The sequence below is a fragment of the Pholcus phalangioides genome, unplaced genomic scaffold (genome assembly GCF_987345545.1).
Source record: "Pholcus phalangioides strain wild (caught in Gottingen) unplaced genomic scaffold, Ppha-v1.0 ptg000015l_1, whole genome shotgun sequence".
Classification (NCBI taxonomy): domain Eukaryota; kingdom Metazoa; phylum Arthropoda; class Arachnida; order Araneae; family Pholcidae; genus Pholcus; species Pholcus phalangioides.
Genome location: NW_028301608.1, coordinates 58353508 through 58374243, shown reverse-complemented (window position 1 = coordinate 58374243; position 20736 = coordinate 58353508). Strand labels below are relative to the sequence as shown.

Here is a 20736-nt window from a genome sequence, read left to right as displayed (position 1 = left end):
ACCCGGGTCCCTCGATTGCCGGACGAGTGCTCTGACCACTAAGCTACAGAGGAGATAGAGATTTTCCTTCGCTAGAGGCAGAGATGAGTTTTTTCCTTCCTTAAAAAAATTAACATCTCAAATAATAAATATCTTCACAACATCCAGTCTTTTGTATATCTTGTATTAACAAGTGGAGAGCGACATTCATGTCAAATGAAGAACTATTCGTTTTTAGAGAGGGTGAATATTTTTTCTCTCAAATTTAAAAACATGCAATAAAAACAGCAACTTTTTTTTAGTTTCGTTTTTTAAATTATTTAAAAAAAATAGAAGTCCAAAATGAACATCAATGGTAACCGAGAAAAAGAATATGATAGTAAGTAAAAAAAGGGTTCGTAGAAATTAATTATCGGATAATTAATGTGTGTGTGTATAATTGGCTACAGAAAACCAAATATTCTAACAGATACGAAACGCATTATCCAAGGGGGGTGCGAGAAGGCAGGCCATATTGCACTTGGGGGTGCGGCATAAAATAAAAGTTAAGAGTCCCTGGAATAGGGCAACGTAGATGGATGAAATTCACATGAGAGAGACCTCAATGTGTGCCACACCGATTTGTGGGAAACACGTGAAAAATAACACACATACACGAAATTTACCTTGAAATAACCATAAAGCCGAATCTATTACAGTACACATAAGACAAATATTTCCCAAAGATATGATAAGGCTATAAGGTTGTGCTCAGCAGGCAACGCGATGTCTGTCAACTGCGATTGTTGTTTTGCAGCTTCAAATCATGCTCAAAATAAGTTGGTTGATTAGCAGTTGAAGCAGAGTTATCGACTCCTGGGATAGGGGAGCTTTTCTGTTTATGGACACCTGAGGACTACACAGACAAATCCATACTTCTCACTCTCCAACAGTTCGTCTACTGCACTCGTGGTCATACATTATCACCCTCAAAAATGCCGAACGACTAAAATGTGAATCTTAGTAAGACCATTGAGAATTATTTTTTCCTACAGCATAATATTTGCACTTTCATACCCTCCATACCAATCTCTTTCGGAATGTTTGCTGGAGTGATGCCGTGATATGAGAAAAGATAATGTGGGGCGAGGTGATAATATTTCATCACCCGGTTGTTTGACTCATGTTACGATGATTTTTTTTATTTATTGCATTACAATAAATTATCAAAACTAGTTACTAGTTAAATAAGAAAAAACTTTCGTAAGCTGTCACATACTTATATAAACTATACTGCTTGGCAAATGATAAAAATATTAATGTGTTATTTTTCATTTTACCTAACGATAGACATCCTTCAAAGAAATTAAACTTGCCATTTGTTGAATAGACATCCTGAAGTATCTTTATTATGCAAAATGGGACAGATATCAAAACGTAGCAAAGAACGATAAGCAGATGGGAAAAAGATGCGCCTTTCATTAATTGTAAACAGGTACGAAAAAGTGCTCGTTCTGCTGAAAATAAGGGCAGATACGAGTTCTTCAGTATGAGGTGTGACATCCTCGGGCACGGATTCACATTTGGCATCTGTTGTGTATGATGCTCACTAAATTGTTGAGAAGATCTTGAGGGATTTTGTCCCATTTGTTCTTCAAGGTGATTTTGTTTTGAGTTCTTGTATGGTTCAAGTAGGGTTATGTCTTTGAGCAATACGTCTGCCGGGTGCTGAAAACCGTAGGAGGTTCGCTACACCTCAAGAGAATAAATATGTCAGCCTAGTAAACAAAAACAAAAACAAAAAAAACAAAAATTCCACTTTGGCCAGATTGCCGCAGACCTTGATAACGGTACTGGCACTCGCGAATGAGCGAGAACCATTTCTCAGCGATTAAATAATGCTGACTTATATGCACGGAAGCCTGTAAAATGAATTCCGCTTCGTGCACATCGTTGACGAAAGATTACGTTGCTGTAATAAGCATATTCGATGGGAAAAGTGACAGTGGTCCAGAGTCATGTTTTCTGAGGAACCACGTGTCAGCATCTACAGTGATTCTGGACACCAGTTACTATGGAGAGAGCAAGGGGCACCGTTACCATCAGCAGCATGTCCAGGAAATTGATCACTATGACCAAAGTGTAACACTGTGTTCAGGTATCACAATGACAGAATTCCGCTTCATATCTTTGCTGGAAGTATCATAAAATCACAGCGGTATTGCATCGACGTTTTCCTTGGTCATGTCCGTCTTTTCCGAGGTGCAGTTGGTCAAGACTTCTCGTTCATGGATGGACATTGTGCCCGTCCTCATAGGACAAACGAACTTAGTGTCCGACACACTAAGCAAGCGAAGATATTGATCGCATGCTAGGGCTTGCATATTCGTTGGGCCTAAATTGCATTGAGCACGCCTGGAGTGCACTCGGCAGACGTGTTGCCCAAAGACATAACGCTTCTTGAACCATCAGGAACCCAAAATCGTCTTGAAGGACGAATGGGATAAAATCTCTCTAGCTCTCCTCAACAATTTAATGGGCAGCATGCACAACAGATGTCAAATGTGCATCTGTAATCTAGGAGGTACACTTCATACTGAAGAACTCATTTCTGTCCTTATTTCCAGCGGAACGAGCATTTATCGTAACTGTTTACAATCACTGCAAGGACCATCTTTTTTTTCTTTTGATTATTATTCTTTTGCGATAGCTGTTCCATTTTGCATAATAGAGATACTTCAATATTATTGAAATGTTTCAAGTTCCATTTCTTAGAAGGATGTCTATCGTTAGACATGACGAAAAATTACTGTTCCTTAACATTTATCAAGCAGTACAGAAAGTAATGAAAGTATATAATATAATTCTAATGAAATTGCGTAGGTTTCATGTTTCCAAATCAGGCTAAACTCAAAAATAATATTTGTGAAGAACTTTTCATGCTTCTCTTTACCCAAACATGAAGTCAGATTTTTTTCATCCATACCTACATAAGAAACTTAAATTCAACGAAATTAGTTGAATCTGAGTCTGATTGGAATTCGTATACGAATAACCTGAAATAATTAAAAAAAATAAATAAACTAAATAGTATAAATTTGGATATACGGAATTTACTTAGTAACTTCGCAACTTTATTCTATCACTTGATATATGAAAAGAAAAAAACCCACCATACCATTCGCAAACTTCCGCCGCATGTTAGATCAGCCCGATAGAAGTTACAAACCTTGTTTCGCTGGGAATGGAAAAAAAAAATTACGTTAGCCTATTTTTATAGTTTGCAGCCGAAAACCGAGCGCATACGAGACCAAACCTGGAGTCTAAATTTGTTTTTGGGAATCCGTCTCTCCTGAGGGAATTTGGATTCCCTCGAGGGTGGTTCTCTAAAGTTAACAAGGTTAAAGATTTTGCAAATTGGAAACGGAAGCAATCTCTATCGCTTCCCCGGAATTTCCACCATGCTACCTCTCCCCCCCCCCTCCCACTCCTTTTACTACTCCGTCTTTTAAACTGCGGCAAATATTTGATTCGTAAACATTTGTTCAAACATTTGCAAGCCAAATATTTGACTCTATTTGCTAGGGTCTCGAGTGCAAATTTTGCTCTTCGAAAACCAAACCTCATTCCATAGATTTTCAAGTGGAAACTCACGTACCTACCTAAGTAAGAATTCATTAATAAGGGTATTGGGACTGACTACGGAACATTTCAAAGAAAATTCTTCGAATTCAAGTTTGTTTGTCTAGGAAAAGTCTGAAAGTTTCCCCCCGCTTCTTTCAAGATGATTTGTTACTTCATGAAGAATAATCTCATGAAATTGTTAAGAACACCGTGTGCGAGATCATTGGAATAATCTTAATTATACTTCAAGCGAAATTATTCAAATTAAGCTAATAGGGCGAGAAGAAAAAAAACAAAAAAAGGCTTTAATTACTTTATTTGGTTATTTAAAATTCAAGACGCAATTTGAATCTCTGTAAAATATTTTCGTTTTACTGTGTTAGTTAATCAACTGGAGGAAATGACACCTTGAAGTCTTGTAATTCTTCGAGATGAACGAGATTACATTGAAAAAAAAAATAAAATGAAAAAACTAATGCATAAATTTTAATTTTTTTAATTCTTTGAAGGATGTCAAGTCAAATCCTTTAAAATGGTTGAAGGTTTGTTTGATAAGAAAATATTTACAAGAGATTGAAGGAGGAAGACTATATTCAAGCTGGCATATCTCGTTAGAAAGCTACAGTTTATAATGAAATGCTCCGAATTTATTCAGAATATTTTATTTCTGCAATATTTATACCTTCCAGAAAACTAATTTTCTCATCAATGCGGGTATTTTAATGCGCTTAAATTTAATTAACATTTGATTATTGCATGAACTAATGATTTTTTGACACTAATTTTCCTCATTTGATTCACACACACACAATTATACTTCTTTATCATTAACTTCATATTTCATTGACAGTTTTTTTTTCCTTCAAAATTTTGCTAATGCTATCGTAACTGCAACATCGAGCGTTATCTTCATTTGAAGGTTTGGAGGTTTAAAAAAGTTCGTTTCCTCCGAAATTTGAAACGTATTGTGTGAATCAGCAAATCTTTTATTACCATTAAAAGGTTTACCTTTACCGTTTATCGAAAAAAGGTTGCTGTGTTTTAAAGGATTGAGACGTGTGAACACTTAAGTCCATAAAATTCATTCGCATGACATTTAATAGAAATATTTAGAGGGGGAAAAATAATGTGATTCAACGGACGTGCTAATTTGTCTAATTTTCTCCTCGGCTTTTGCGGTGAGCGTTCAGTGAAATTCATACAGTTTCCGAGATTATCAAAAATTTACTTCCTGACGTTTCGCCCAGAACTGTGGAGGACATTTTTAGAAGAAGGGCGTGATTAATCCTTAAACGACTATTTTTTTATCGCGCTGATAACAGTTTTATCACAGTTCAATGACACATATTGGAAGTTAGAAAAATAATTTAAAAAATCGAATGATTCTTATTGAAGGCGTGCAAAGCCTCAAACATCGCACATGAAATAAATGAAGTAATATTGCTTCATAATATTTAAATACCTTCTTTGTAAATATAAACTACAGTGAGAAAAAAATTCGAATGGCAAGCTTCGAGGTAAAAAAAATGCAAACAAAACATTTTGACAAATTACCGAAATCACAACCACACATTCTCTGCCACAAACAAATTGTCGTTGTCTTTAATTTGGACGGGCATCTACCACCAAATTCAAAATATAAAATGGAACGGACATGTACTCACGTCTTATAGGAGAAAGTGGTACTGAATTTTTATCTCCAAACTGGTTGCATTAATGAACGTTTCAAGAACCCTTTGCACATATGCAAAGCTATGCGTTTAATGGTAAAAACCTCCTGACATGAATTCGTATTAAACGTCAGAAAGTAAACTTTTTGGACCATACCCTGAAAATCCGGAAACTGCATGTATGATGTGTGTCTGTATATTTCATATAAAATTTGTTTTATATACTGAATATTATCTTCAAATGTTACCATACTAAGTACGGATAATCGTAGAAGAAACAACTGATTTGAACAGTTAGTTCAATTGAACTAAACGCCAGAATTCTGCCATCAGCCTTATCCCGTTGACGGGATCTCTTCCATTCCAGCCAGCATCGTGTCACAGTCTAAGACAAAGCGTGTGTGCGTGTGTTTAACAGTCTGAGTGCATATCTAGTGCTATGTCTGATTTTTCAGTTTGGATAACTTTACCGTTGTGTGCCAGTTGCTCTCCCTGGCGAGAACTTTTTCTAACGGGGATATTAGCTCGTATTCGCTCCTCGAGTTTGAGAATTACATGGGAAAAATAAAACAAAATAAAAGAAACGTCTACGACAAAGTACACAACCTCCGGTCATCCTTTAGCCAAACGTGGCGCTCCAACGGAAAGAAAAGTGAAATTTTTCCCATGAAAACCCGTGAAAAGTGTTCCGGTACTAGATAGCTGTACTTCATAAGTACTAAAAAGCTGACCTTCATAACATTGCGGGAAATCGTTATCAATACGGGCCATTGCCAATTGTCGCCAAAAGATTGTCACGAATGCGGTAAATAGAGGTCTACTGCAACTCACAATTGATTTAAATGTAATGCACCAAAAACTATGTTTATTGAAAAAATAGAAAAAAAATATATTTATCTGACTATGAATAATTACGATTATTATCATTATATAATTTTTAACATTCGGAGCATTTTCCAAATAGAAATCGTACCTCTACTACAGACGGCTGATGAGATAAAGGACGCATCAGCATTTAAGGGACACCTTGTATGTTGGATACAGTGGGATATTTCTTTGAAATATTTTAAAGGGTATTAAAGTTGAAGAAATGCGTAAAAAATAGAAAGCAAATAAATAATGCAGAACTAATGCATTTAATTGAAAAATATATATCAGAATCGAAACTACATGCTTGCTTCGATTGTTTGTTTTTTACACGTAAAGCATTAACCACGGGGGAAATTCACCAACACTTAGCTATTTTAAATATGATCTTAGGAACTTCATTTCATTTTTAGCCCTGTGATTATATTTACAAAAAAAAACATACTTTATGCGGGAATATGTTCTTAGAAATCAAGCGGGGTAGAGAAAAAGGAAATTTCGCACAAAATGATAAATATATAAAATGAGGAAAAAATAATTTTTATTTGAAATTAAAGTTTTCGATTCGAATTGGTCCGAATAAAAATATTGTAATCTGAGTACGAGGTCGAATTTGTATTTTTATTACTAAGGTTATTTATATTATTTTTTCAAGTTATTTTACATTGAATTCTTTCAATTCTAGTTTTTTATATTTGATACCTGCTAGAACTTTTACTAAAAATGATGAATAGTCTCATAAATCAAGTTAACCATTCAACTATTTGTGTTCTAATTAGAATCAAGTAAATAGAAGTTTCATATTTTATAATTTTGTGAACGATTATTTCAAGAGAGCGTTTACACTGGTGTTTTTCATACCTAAATTTTTTTAAAAAACCACGATGTTACATATTGAATAAATTAATGATAAGAATATTATTGAGGTTTATTATTTCGTAATATTCAATTATATTTTCGTTAAATTTAAGAATTGATACTGAATATCCACCAAATACTTTTTAAAGAAAAACGTTCGTCCCACCTACTCTTCCAGTTTCGAGTCTGACTATATAACAAAATTGAAATACAGGATCGAAAAACATGTATAAAAGAAACATCTCAAGTCTTGGACATATCTTAAAAATAATTAACAAACCAACCAATTGACATAAAAATGTGCGGTTTGCTTTTTATAGCTAGAGTGTATTTTAAAATTAAAAATAGAGTTCAAATTCCCCTCACATGTAGCACTGTAAAACAGAAAATTCGACATTGCACATAAAACACAACACGGAGAGTGCACAATTAATGTTTATGACAATTTGCGTTACATAAAACTATCACATTCCAATGTGAGTGCTCTTTTTAGCTCGTATTACATCTTAAAGGGGTGAAAGGGTGCTCATGTTGAAATATGGTAGTTTTATGTCACGCAAAGTTGTCCTAAGCATTAAGTAAGCGCTGTTTGTGTGACATTTTACGTGTTACGTCAAGTTAAAAAAAAATTCTTGGCTTAGCCAAGTCATGATAAGTATTTCAGTGCAAACCGAACCTTTTATGACAATTGGTCGATTTGTTATTGATATATAAAATCTCTCCAGGTCTTCTCTCGCTACCATGTATTTGTATCCATTTATTTGTGCATAATAAATTGAATGAAGAAAAGTTTGTCATACTGTAGATTTCTACGACGAGAGAGAGAAGAAGCACTTCAGATAATTTTACTCTATTGCACCCGAGAATACATGAATCAAATATATTTATATTCATGGAATAATTTATATACGAACCGTGATATATTTTTATCAGAATTGAATTTACCTCATTCAATTTTAAAATAATCTTTTCAGAAACAATCTTTGATGTAAAAGAATGCTTTTCCTTCTTACATGTATAACGATTCGTTAATGTGATGCGTTTGCCATTAAATAAATTGAATGCATGAACTGATGCTCTTTTTTCCCCTAGCAACATTTTACCATTTCACAATATAAAAGATATTTTGCGGTATTTATGAATTACTTTTGAATCATTTAAAAGCCATGTACGAGAAGCAATGTGAAAGGTAGAATCATGAAAGCGTTGAGCTAACATTGATTTGGGACTTGGTTTTCTAGTCGTGTTCCCATTCCCCTGGAGATTTTTGGGAACGCAAATGTTTACTGCATCTCTTCAGTACTACTCTGGCAGAGAAATTCGGAATTTTGTGATGGAAATCGGTGAATTGATTCTTCCGTCAAGGGCAATATGCGAATGGGAAAAATGAATCAACGGAATTGGACAGCATTCAATCGATGCCGAAACATGTAAGGAATCTCATGCTCTCGAAATGGTATTGGAAATCTGCAGGTAGAAAACGATAGATTTTATTTATTTATTTCCTCTTCATTTTCACATTTATATTTCTACGAGATATATACAGCTTTACTGGGATACGAAAAAGGAAATATATAAAATATCAGTCATATCCTTACACGCCGATATTATGGTTGCATGTCTGGGACTGACAGGATGACGGGAGAAAAAAATATGGATTTTTTTCCCTGGATATAAGTAATCACATGGTTATGCATATTACTGTGTGATATGATTAAGGAAAAGCAATCCTATGGACATCGTATAGCAATTGTGAAAACTTTTTCCGCTATACGATATTTGTACCACTAGCGGGACCAAAATTGGTATAAATAGGGTAACTATATGACCATGCTAATCTTCCCTGTATCATTCCAATTTTAGTACATATACTGTTGAAGCGAGTACGAAATTTCATCTCTGCCCCTACCGGGTCTCGAGTTTTGGTCCGTCGAATGCTCTACCAACTAAGCTATAGTGACAGAATATGATCCAACATTTACTGGACATTCCCAAATTTTGGCGGCCTTGGATCTTTTTATGATGCTTGTAACAGGCAAGCTGCTAACAAGGATGTACAGTAATACTTTTATTCACGGGGCACGTGAGATTTAAGTTGTATCCAGAGACGAACACATTCTCGAGGAGTTCGATTTTAACCTTCATGACGAAAGGTTGTGAGTTTCACATGTGAATGCAGAGTAAAGGAATGATCCATGTTCGCCGCTTCGTATACACCTCACCAACCGTCACAAGCTGTCATTTGTATTTTCGGTGAAGCCCACTTGAATTTTTATATTTTTCTGAAATCGAGGACCGAATTTATTTTCATAAATTATAAATTAAATTATGATAATAATGACTCTTTTTACATAATAAATTATATTCATCTCATTTATTTATCACACGTTTTTTTCTTTTGTTTTTCGTGAATTATATTCTGCAGCTTGCAATAGCCCTTGCTATTTAAGCGATGGTTTAAACTTTACTTTCCCTTGATAACTTTTGCAGCTACAATGGTTAGATTAACTCACATTTGCAATTATTTTGGCGATAATTGGCGATGTTCCGTATGAATCTCAATTTCCCAGACTTTTATAAAGAAAATATGGTCAACTTATGGATAATTATATTGTGCAGATACTTTTTTTTTTACCGAAACACCATTCGCAGGCTGGATGGAACCCCTTACAGGATTAAATTTGCGGGGAGGAGGTTGTGCATTCCCTGATGTGAAGCGTAAAGGACACAGTGAGAAGTCAATAACTTATCGAGCTAGCTTCATATTTTTAATAAGGTGATATACCCGTATCAAATAATTATTAATAATTGAACTTTTAATTACAGAGTGATTAATTCAATACTTTTGAAACTTTTACTTTAAAACTCAAATTTGCTTTACCCAAATAAGCTAGTTGTATTAGAAATGTAATCCATCGAAATAAACATTTATTACAAACAAAACAATTATTACAATATTTTCTTTAAAAAAAAATGTTTGAAGGGATTTCTTTAAGTCGATTTTCTTCTGTCAGGCCGGGATTTTACTATGAAAGTTTGATAAAATATCTTTTACAAAACTAAAAAAAACAACAACAACCAATAAGCTCATTGGCTGTATTCTCTCGAAGGTAGCCGATACGCTTATTGGTCGCATTTTTCCAGTTTTAGAAAATAACTTTTCTTAAACTTTTATAGTGTACTGCCGGCCTTACACTCATATCAATATTTTAATTTAAGTTTTATAATTTAATTTTTCCCGTAACTACCAAAGTAGCGCTTTCTCTTATGTTTCATAAAAAAAATTACGAAATTTCACTCAGATAAGTGAATTATAACAGCAGAAACACGTGGATCGTGTGTTATATAAATTTGAGTGCATTTCATTGATTCAATGAAATTCATGTATTTTCATAAAAGTTCGCTACAGTTTTTGTTTTTCTAGTATAACTAAGAGTTCATTTATAACAACATATTCAAACAAAATGTTGCAAACATTTATTCGAAATTTTATGGATTTTAATTTACATTCATGGAATGTGCGTACGAAATACTAAATTTTACTTTTGTCGTTCATTTTTCTCGGTAAGATGAACTAAAAATTGGAAATAAAAATTTTACAGTTCTTTAAATTCATAGAGAGTAGTTGGAAAAAATAAGTTACACGCTTCCATTAACACATTTTAAGAATTCATTTATTCCAACTGAACAAATAAATGCATGTATAAGAAAAATTAAAAAAAGAAAATGCGTTTACAATTTTATCATATGATTTTAAAGTTAAATATTTTTTTTTCAAACTTCAGTTGAATCTTCTTCCTTTACGGTTGATATTTCATCTTTTTTTTTCTTTCTCCATCCTTTATTATATTTTTTCTACTCCAGTTCCATTCATTGTATGTGTGTGTGTGTCCATCTCTTTGAATGTTCCGGAAAGACATCTTAGCAAAACAGAATAGAACAAAAACTCACCTCAAAAGGAAAGGAAGAGAAAAGGAAAAAAAAAAGAAAAAGCAACGAAAATACCCATGAAACGCATTGTGAATCCATGGAGCACAAAATTAGGGTTTTCAGAGTGAACTTCCTGGCTGCACTCCAAGAATCTACAAAAGCGATAACAACAGTTTCTGGAAGGACTGACTCTTCTTTTTCTTTTCCCATTTTATTTCACATTTATTTCTTTTTTTCCTATGACTATTTCCCATTTCTCCAGGCTTCTTCCAATCAGTTCATGATGATTACAGTTTCAGCTGGAAATGAATAGAAATCAGGACAGGAAGAAAAAAAACTGCCCATAAAAGGAAAAAAAAGATGAAAAGGAAATAGCGTGGGTAGACTTTGGTGTATTTGAGGCTGAGCTTCTTCTATTCTTATATGAAATCACGAATACCTTGTATCTATAAGATGACCATAGGAGAAATACGTACAGAAATGTCTGGCTATTCAACTCTAGAATCTGTTTTTATCAATTTATTTCCTGAGAATTAGGATTTTATTTTCCACCGAATGTGAAAATTTTTGTAAGCATAAAATATGTTCTCCTAATTTCTAACAAAATTATTTTAAGTGTTTAATCTTCGTTTTATTTTTCGACACACAAAATAACATTTCCATCTGATATTACCATTTATACGAATTGAATTCTTGGTTATTTTTATCCATCCCTGGGGGTCGTGAATTCTAGCACGTTTAAAAAAGAAGAGCGGTAAACATATTGGAATAAATAGAGAAGGTAGCGTATACTTGGAATAAGACAATCATTATATTTTTTGGCAGTGTATAATATATTATTAATTATTAATTCATTAGTAGACTTGTTTATAAACTAATATATTTTTCTCATTGGTTTGCTGTATTTTTGCTATAGTTTACATACATTTGACAGATTTTTTATTGGCATATTTTTTCAGCTACTTCGTTGGAAATTTCAACTGTTGTGGTATTTGTATTTGTATTGCATTCATTTTAAATACAAATTTATGAAGACTCCAGGTTATCACACTCACCCAGCTATTACGAACATTTTTGTTCTAAAAACAATAACTGCGTGTACTTAAAAATCAGCTTTATCGCACATTATTCAAACACCAATAAACTAAAACCTAATTATTATATAAATATTATGAATAGGGCTAAATATTAGTATATTAGTGCTATTTTCTAAGGAGCACTAACAATGACAATTTATGAGAGATTCAAGAACAGTATACTATCATGGCACCTGTCGATAAAACAACAATCCCTCTACGATGGTATTTTCACCTGGTCACAGAGTACTGTTATATCGAGGTTTGACTGTTTTAGTTATTAAACAAGCGTTTCCTAACCAATGTTTGTTTCTAGAATATAGGAATTCAGTAAGTACTGTAACGTCATCTCCCGTGCATAATCAACAGATGCAAATTTCTCTACTTTGAGAAGATATATCGTCGGAAAGCCCACATCGGTATAAAGTAATACTTCGGCTTGTAAATATTTCGGCTAATGAAGATTATTTTCGTGATTTTTCTGCCTCGCCTAATCAATACGGATTCAGTTAATGAAATTTTTGTTGATATGGATGCACGCTCATATGGATAGCATAAAATAGATTCGTCGTGAGAGGAATTTCAGCGCCCATCATCATCAGAATTATTGTTACTCGAGCCCAATTAACTCATGTTCACCTTGGAATATCCTTCCAGATGTACCTATCTTACGCTTAGCAATCTTGTTGGATATGTACCGAGTCTTCACACGGTTAGTTAGTTAGCTATATGTACCTCTCCATTTCTCTATATAATTTTTTAATCATTTCCTTTAAAATTGAAGATTCAGCCCTTAGAAAATGCATTGCAAAAATAAAGGAAACCATGTTTTCAGATCATGCGTTCTTTCAGTACAAGACTCGACATCAAACTGAACAGTCTAAACATTATAAGAGATAATCTTTTCCAGCTGAATTTAGCAGACACAGAGATGAGCTGATCGAATCACAAATCTGAGAACATCTACGAGCTCGCTGGGGTTGTGTATGTTTGTGTAAAAAAAAAAAAAGATCAGCAGCATCTCTTCTTCCTATAAATTCTCATTTTTCCAGCTGTTCTTGTTAACTTTCAGCTGTTAACTATTTTTAAATTTTGGGCAACATCAGGAACGAATTAAGCGAGTTTTTCTTGACAAACGTTTGTGGAAAACGCGTTTCGGCTAACGGACGCGAATCCGAAACGAGTTATCTTCGCTAACCGAGGTATCACTGTATTCAAAAATTTCAATCAGCAATTATGAAATCGTAAAAAATAAAAGGAAGTGCTGGCCGAGTTTTCGTAGAAAAAAACGTCGATTTTTTACTGGTACATCTAATCGCGATCTATAAATGTATTTATAATTAATTTCCAATACGCTTGAATTATTTTATAGATATATATATATATAATTTTTAAGGTTTACATATAACTCAAAACTTATTATCAAATAAGAAAAAATAAATAAATGTCCAAAATAAAATGAGAAACATTTCTGGAAACAGAATAACCCCAGGTGGTTAATATATTTCGGAAATTGATCTACATGTCGATCAACATCGAGACGGAGAAAATAATATTATGCGCATGCTTTTTAACAAGAAGTAGATTCTTCTTGATACTCATGCGTACCGAAAAGTGAGTTTCTCTAACAAATCAAATAAGCTTGTTCCGAGTTTTCTCCGCCTTGTATCTTTTCTTTCTTCAGCTGCTGTTGGAGGAAAATAACGAAATATATTATTTCGCTAGAATTTTAGAAACAACGCAAATTCGCAATTTGGTTTTCTTTTTTCTATGCGTGTGTGTATTTGTATGTATATATATCCCTATATTCTCAAAAAATTATTTTCTCCAAACTTACAGAAGGATCAAATAAGGGAAGAAAAGTTTTCTATCTGATACTTGTTCTTTTTGATGTAACCGAAAACAGTGAATAGTCTTAGAAGTAGCATCAAAATTGACTTCTTAATGAAAATTCGAGTAAGTATAGAACATATGAGAAACGAGTTACTTGCCAGAGATATTTTTATTATTTTGCTGCTCCTAACAGCAGATGTTGGTATAGATATTTTTTTTTCGATCTTATATAAATACGGTTTGTGTCATGTGAAAAAAGATGAATTATGAAAATTGCATGGGAAGAAGAGAAAACTAGTTCACGTTACCAAAGTTTTATCATTTTATGGATTATGGTGAAAGAACGATATATATATATATATATATATATATATATATTTGATGCTATAAAAAAATTCAGGGAATACATATTTTATTTTATACTCGTCTCTATATTGAATTATGAACATCCTTCTCTCATCTTTCCCACCATCTTAAACAAGTGTATATATCCTTAATGTTGGAATAAAAACTCTTTTTCTTCCATTCAGGATCAATTTACACATTGATTATTCATATACATGAATATAGATTACGAAATAATTTCTTTATTCATAAGCTTTTAGTCATAAAATTTTCTAAATTTGAATTTTTGTTACTTTTTTTACGTTTATAACAAATGCACTTAATGCTGTATCGTTAAAAATTTCATTTTTCTATTTTAAAAAAATTCACCATAATATTTATAAACATTTACCGGTCTATTTTGTGACGAAAATTAGATTATATTTTTACGTCAAATAAGAATGGTGTGGATCAAAATTTGATTTCTCACCAAGATCACAATTAATTAATTTGCTGATTAGAAACGTTAATATTTTTCTAATTATTTTGGAGTAAAAAAATAACCACTATTATATATTAATCAAAGAGTTTATTAAAAGAAACTAGTGAAATGCGCTGAAAAATCTAGCGTTAACAAATAAAAAGGCATTTACGGGGTGATTACTTAATTCTCCTCGCCGTATTTTTCTGGCAAACGGTTGAACCCAGCGACATACTTCCAACTAGAAAAAATTATGTAAATAACGTGTAGATACGTCATTCATTTTCCAAGTGGTTGTATAGTTTTTTAAATAAGAGAACTTTTTATACAGATAGTTTGTGCTCAAAAACCCACTCAAAAAGTTGTTTTCCTGTCTCCGCGGACCGACAAAGAAAATTCAACGCACAGATATTAGAATTCAAAAATCGAAGGGAAATTGGAAAAGAACATCATAAACGAGGGAAAGAAGCATTGTATGTCATTTCACGCTGTTCTTTCGCAACTCGAGCTTTAAAATCAAACATTTCAGTGAATATTGCCACCAATTGAGCCAGAATCACCACGAGAAACATAAACGTTTTTGTGTTGGCCTTAGGAGAGACAGGACAACAATTTTGTAATTGGTTTTTTGAGGACGGTATCCGTATATAAATGGTTTTTTTTTTTTCATTTCGATAACTATACAACCCCTTTGCAACATTAATGACGTATCTGAGTTCTACACGTTATTTGTATTCCTTTTTTTAATTGGAGTCATGCATGTAGGATGAACGGTTCGCCAGTTAAATGCGACAACAGGAATTAAATAACCCCCTGGCACCCTGTGTAAAATATTAAATCCTTTTTGGTGATTGAAGTTTATTCAAGAATCTCTAACATGATATATTTTTCATTTAAATTTCATCAAAGTTGAGTATTATTGACACTATTTTGATTTTATTCTTGAAAAATATAAGACGTGTGTGTGTGTGTGCATATTTGATATGTAAACGTGTTTATTTACTTAACATCCATCTTGAGAACATTTATAGTCGAGTCTCAATAATCCTTGTCTCAAAAGTTTCGAGGTTCTGCATTTTCCGAGTTGTTGGAACTTTTCCAAATTCCTCTTCTAAACCTCTCAATTTCTGTTTTTCGCCAAGAACGCGTTTGGTTTCATTCTTCTTAAAATGAGAATGATTTCTTTTCGAAGGGGTTTTGAAGGGCTGAAAGAATCTGTATACCTAAAGGTTGGATTCGTCAGTGGAACTTCATCCAGAATTTTTAACAGGCCACTTTAAATTAAATTTACACTGCAAACAAGCAAAAGAACAGCGGCATTCATATCCGGTCGTCGGGCACAAGCCAGTGCTAGCCTCCATTATAAAGAATCTATCGGTCTTGACAGTTCTAATTTTTAACTAATTAAGCCATTGAATTAAGAATAAAATACGGAGAGATTAAGCCTGAGTGGGGGGGGGGGGTAAGGAGTCCAAAAAAAAATAAGAGCAATTACATTTTATTAAAACAAAAAATGAGTTTTCAACGTTAACTTCAATTTAGAATGCACTTTCATTGTAAGTCAATGCCGCTACACATGTGCCAGTGGCCTAGGCAAACGCCACAACAGGCAAATGTATCGTATTTCTTTTTTTAAACGCGCCAATCGCACAGAGGAATGTGAATTTTCTTTCCGAACTATATATATACATATATATATATATATATACATCTCGATCTCCGCTTGGTTTTATCCAGGCTTTCGTACGTCGTACTTCGATTATATCCCCCCAGACATCTGCGATGGATGATGAGTAAATGATAAAATAATAATGAATAAATAAAATATTTATGAATAAATGTGGAACAACCGTGAAACCTACTACTACAGTCCCGACAGTTGGCGCAACTAGAAAAGGAACAAGCCCAACAACTTGATCAAGGAAGGGAAAAAGGCCGAGATCTCTCTCTCTCACATAAACCGTAGCGAAATGAAACCGGTTGGAGTTTTTTCGGCACGACCAAGCTCTCTGGGATACTGAACTTATATCGTAATAGCGACAGAGTCTGGTCATGAACGGTTCGACAACAATGACAACAAATACTTTCATGAGGAATTGTTCATTCAAATAATCAATTTCCATCGCTCTAAACAAGCAATTTGAATATTGACCGGAATCTATAGAATAACTATCTATCATTTGCAACGGCCAGCACATCGGATCGATGTATTGAACCCGTTTATAAAATGGACACTTCAAACGTTATTGCGCACCATTTAGCTTGAAGCACGTTATACGTTTTCTTTTTGTCCTTGGTCCCTCTCCCGATTAAGATACGGAAAGCCGGAGTTCTTTCGTTTCTTAACCCGGACCCTCCATCATCAATCATCTTGATTCTCACCTTCACATCCCTCCAGTCGTTAAAATAGTCACGAAAGCTTCCCTTACACATTTGTTATAATCCGTCTTCCAGGGGTGACATCCGCTTTTATACATGTGTGTGCATGTTTGTATATACACGCCACGACACACACACACAATAAAGATTTCCATTCTTAGTTTAAACTTCACTAAAAATGATCTAGATTTAAATTAAAACTACGGACATGCTACCCAAAGAGGATAAAGGTCCAAAGATGACTATTTATATGCATAGATTTTAGAGCATTAAGAGCAATAAAGTATTAGTCTTAAGTAATTTCCCGAATAGCAATAAAAGATATACGGGACAAAAAAAAACCCTTTATAGCTCCTGGTTACCTTTGAAGGAAAATAGCCTATCAAAACATCTTGTATGTTATCGGAAAATCAACAACTAATGACGGAACCACAAAATTCGTAGATTATATTACATATGCAAATTACATAAATGTACAGTCTACATATAGCACACACCGGTGATGATTATGATTCGCACCAAAAAATTACCACGAGTTGTTTAGCATATAATCTGCAGATTATACGCAGGGAAATGTGTTACCGTAAACGCGGATTACTTTGACCCTCGAACCCATCTTTGGCCCAGAGAGAACGATAAAATAACAAAATATATTTTAATTAATGAAGAAAAAAAAGTTCGGAAGTTTTTGTAGGCATTGCATAGTTGCGGTACTGAGCAAGGCAACTGAGTGCATCGGGTATTTCACGAATGGCCGTTTAGGCTGTAACAGTGGTGGTTTTGATTTCTGCAATTTTTTTCATCTCTAGAACATTTATCTGTGGAAGTTGTAATCATGCTTTGTCAAGTTTGGTAGGTGTCCAATAAGAAACAAAATTAAGTGCTTTTAATTGCAGTATGATTGCAATTCATTAAATTTTCAATTTTGTTTTCAGAAACATATAATATTGCAAAAGTTTAATCTCTGGCAACTTCAAAAATGCGCCCTACTTTGGTTCAACATTTTGATAGGCCAAACTAGGCAATATTTTCGTAACCCTTGGTAACTTGTTTCTGAGTACAATTGAAAACATAGTTATTATTTTTTAATGTCTATCCTGTTCCAAGTGTTTTGTTCCCAGACTACTTCACCAAACTCCAACTCTGGCCATATCGCTATATTGCAACTTACAAACTGCCATCAATGAGTTGGAAATGAAGGTGCCATCTATCGGTGGTGGCCTTAAGCTTGCTCCTTAGGTAAAATATCTCTTATCTATATTCTCCCCTGGGTTTGAACCTGGGACCGTGAGAGCAACCCCCATGGTGGTAGACGAACATCTTACCACCACGCCAATCGGCCGTTTTGTTTCCAGCCTAGAAATATGCCTTATAAGTAGAAACGCTGGTTCTGGAAGTCGAAGTTAGAAGGAGAGAAAAAAAATAAGTGCCTAAAGTGAATAGAAAATTTTTAAATGTGCCTTGAAACAAGGAGATTTTTTCTCATAGTAAAGCAGAGGAAGCGAAGATCATGCACCAATCCCTTCTCCCCAACATGGTAAAAAGTGAAGTGGGTGGGTCAATGTTACCTACATACAAGGGTAACATTGGCCCAAAATGTTTTTCTTAGTTTGCCTAAGTTAAAAAATAATCTTTCTTTTTTTTTTAGCATATACATAATATGATATAGCCTATCGATATAAAAAAAGTTTGCCATCGAACTAAAGAGTAGTGATAAATAATATTGGGTTTATTGGAAAGTGAATTTGAAATTTTTAAAAAATGAACCAAAGTAGCTCCAATGTTACGGCCACTTCTTGTGTATCATCACCTATACTTTTATCTTGCTCCACAGTTCAACATTAATGGAGTTTATTTTCAACTAAACTTAATTAAATGCAATCTAAAAGAATCTAAAAGAGTACAAGGTATATAAGACAATTTTTCTCAAATTTCACTCTTTATTCAGTAAAAATACGGTGCTCACGCCAATGCGGCATTCAAGTTGAACAAGTTTTTTAATGCGTTTTTTTTTCTTCAGCGCTGACGATGATAAACACGCTTATACAATTTCTATTCATTTTTACAAGTTTCATGTTATGCATTTTCTTTAATTTTTTTTTTAAATTCATGAAACTTAAATTGTTTGTTAAAATTAAATTGGAGAGTGTGCGGGCCACTTCATTGTTTTGAAAACGTGTTGCGGGCCACTTAATTAGGTAATATGGTACAGTGCCGTAGGTTTTCGTGATCTATAAATATGTGCCGCGGATCACTCAAATGCTTTGGAACTCTCCGTGGTTTACCGAAGTCATCCGCAAAAAGTTTAAACTTCACTAGAAACGATCCAAATTTAAACGTTAAAACTACGGTCTTACGACCGTAGGAGAGAAAATAGGCTAGAAAAGTTCAAAGATAGCTATTTTTTACATGTATAGTTTTTTTCTCGAGCTTTAAGAGCAATAAAGTATTCATCTTACGTAATTTCCCAAATAGCAATAAAATATATGCGGAACAAAAACATTTATAGCCCAGTGTTACCTTTGAAGAAAAATAGCCAATCAAAACATCTTGTATGTTATCTGAAAAACATCAACTAAAGACCGAACCATAAAACTTGAAGAGAAATAATGCCTCAAAGATGTATGAAGTTATTCTCATGGGAGAATAAAACTCAAAAAAGAAAACAAACGCAAACATAATGCTTGTTTAGAAATGGCTCGGCATATTAAGGCTGCAAAAAAAAAATGAATGACACACACACACTTAAATACACACGCAAAAAAGTAAGACGCATAAATAATGGGGTGACCATTATATGCTCTCTAGGCAATGGAAGACATCTTTCAGCGGTATATAACAGCTATTATAAATCACCGCGTATCGCGTCCAATTCCAAAGATTATTGTGGATTTGTTGAACGAAGTTCCCTTTCATATTCTTTTTTTATTATTGTCTAGTTCGAGGGAAAAAAAGGAAATTTCAAATACTTTATAATATAGAAATAAATTTCGTTTCCTCAAGATTTCTAGTGTTATCGTTGTCTTCTCCGTAATTTATCTCGTTTTTATTTAAAAAGAAACGTAATATATTTGGTCATATTTTATATCGGCGTTCCGAAATAGCGTACGAGGAATAAAATCCCAAATATCTTTTATATGTGAACATATATCAATGCTTGTGTTATTTAATGCTTACCTGCTTCATGTCGTCGCCATTATTTAATTGTCGTTGTATTGAGAATTTTTGCCGTTATTATGCATCATAAAAGGTATAATTCCATTTTTTTTTCTTTGTGTGATGCAATAAAAGTTTGAATTATAAAAGTTTTCGAAGCATTGAAATGTTCGTTTATGTTGGAATGAAAAATTATTTACTGGAATTTTCAGTTTTCAAATAAGGAGATGAAGTATAAAGAGAAGGGTATTTTCCCATCAGTGCACTACTACTACTACTACTCAACCATACACGCATCTCGTACACATTCCTCTTCGGAATTTCTAACGAATTGTTACATGCTGGAATGTGCGTGTTCGTGTTGTGAACCTACTGTGAAGGTTGTTTCTGTGTAATGCTTGTTATGTGTAGCGCCGCCATCAAATTTTCCAACTATGAGTCAAGTCATAATGATTGAATAATTGTACTGTTGTAGGTCAGGTGCTATCTGTGGCTAGACCTATTAACGGGGAGAACCACCAATGCACTGCATTGATTTGTTTCTCTCCCTGAATAAACGTTGTTTTTTTGACACAACTTA

The 20736-nt window shown here is 33.7% G+C and overlaps 1 protein-coding gene and 1 pseudogene across 1 annotated transcript in view; both read right to left on the bottom strand.

The window, feature by feature from the left end:
* The window catches only part of LOC149076304 (uncharacterized), a 101510-nt gene that overhangs the window by 46526 nt on the left and 34248 nt on the right, over nt 1–20736 (bottom strand). The gene's annotated exons all lie outside the window — the stretch shown is intronic.
* LOC149076305 (U6 spliceosomal RNA) lies at nt 8804–8864 on the bottom strand (annotated as a pseudogene).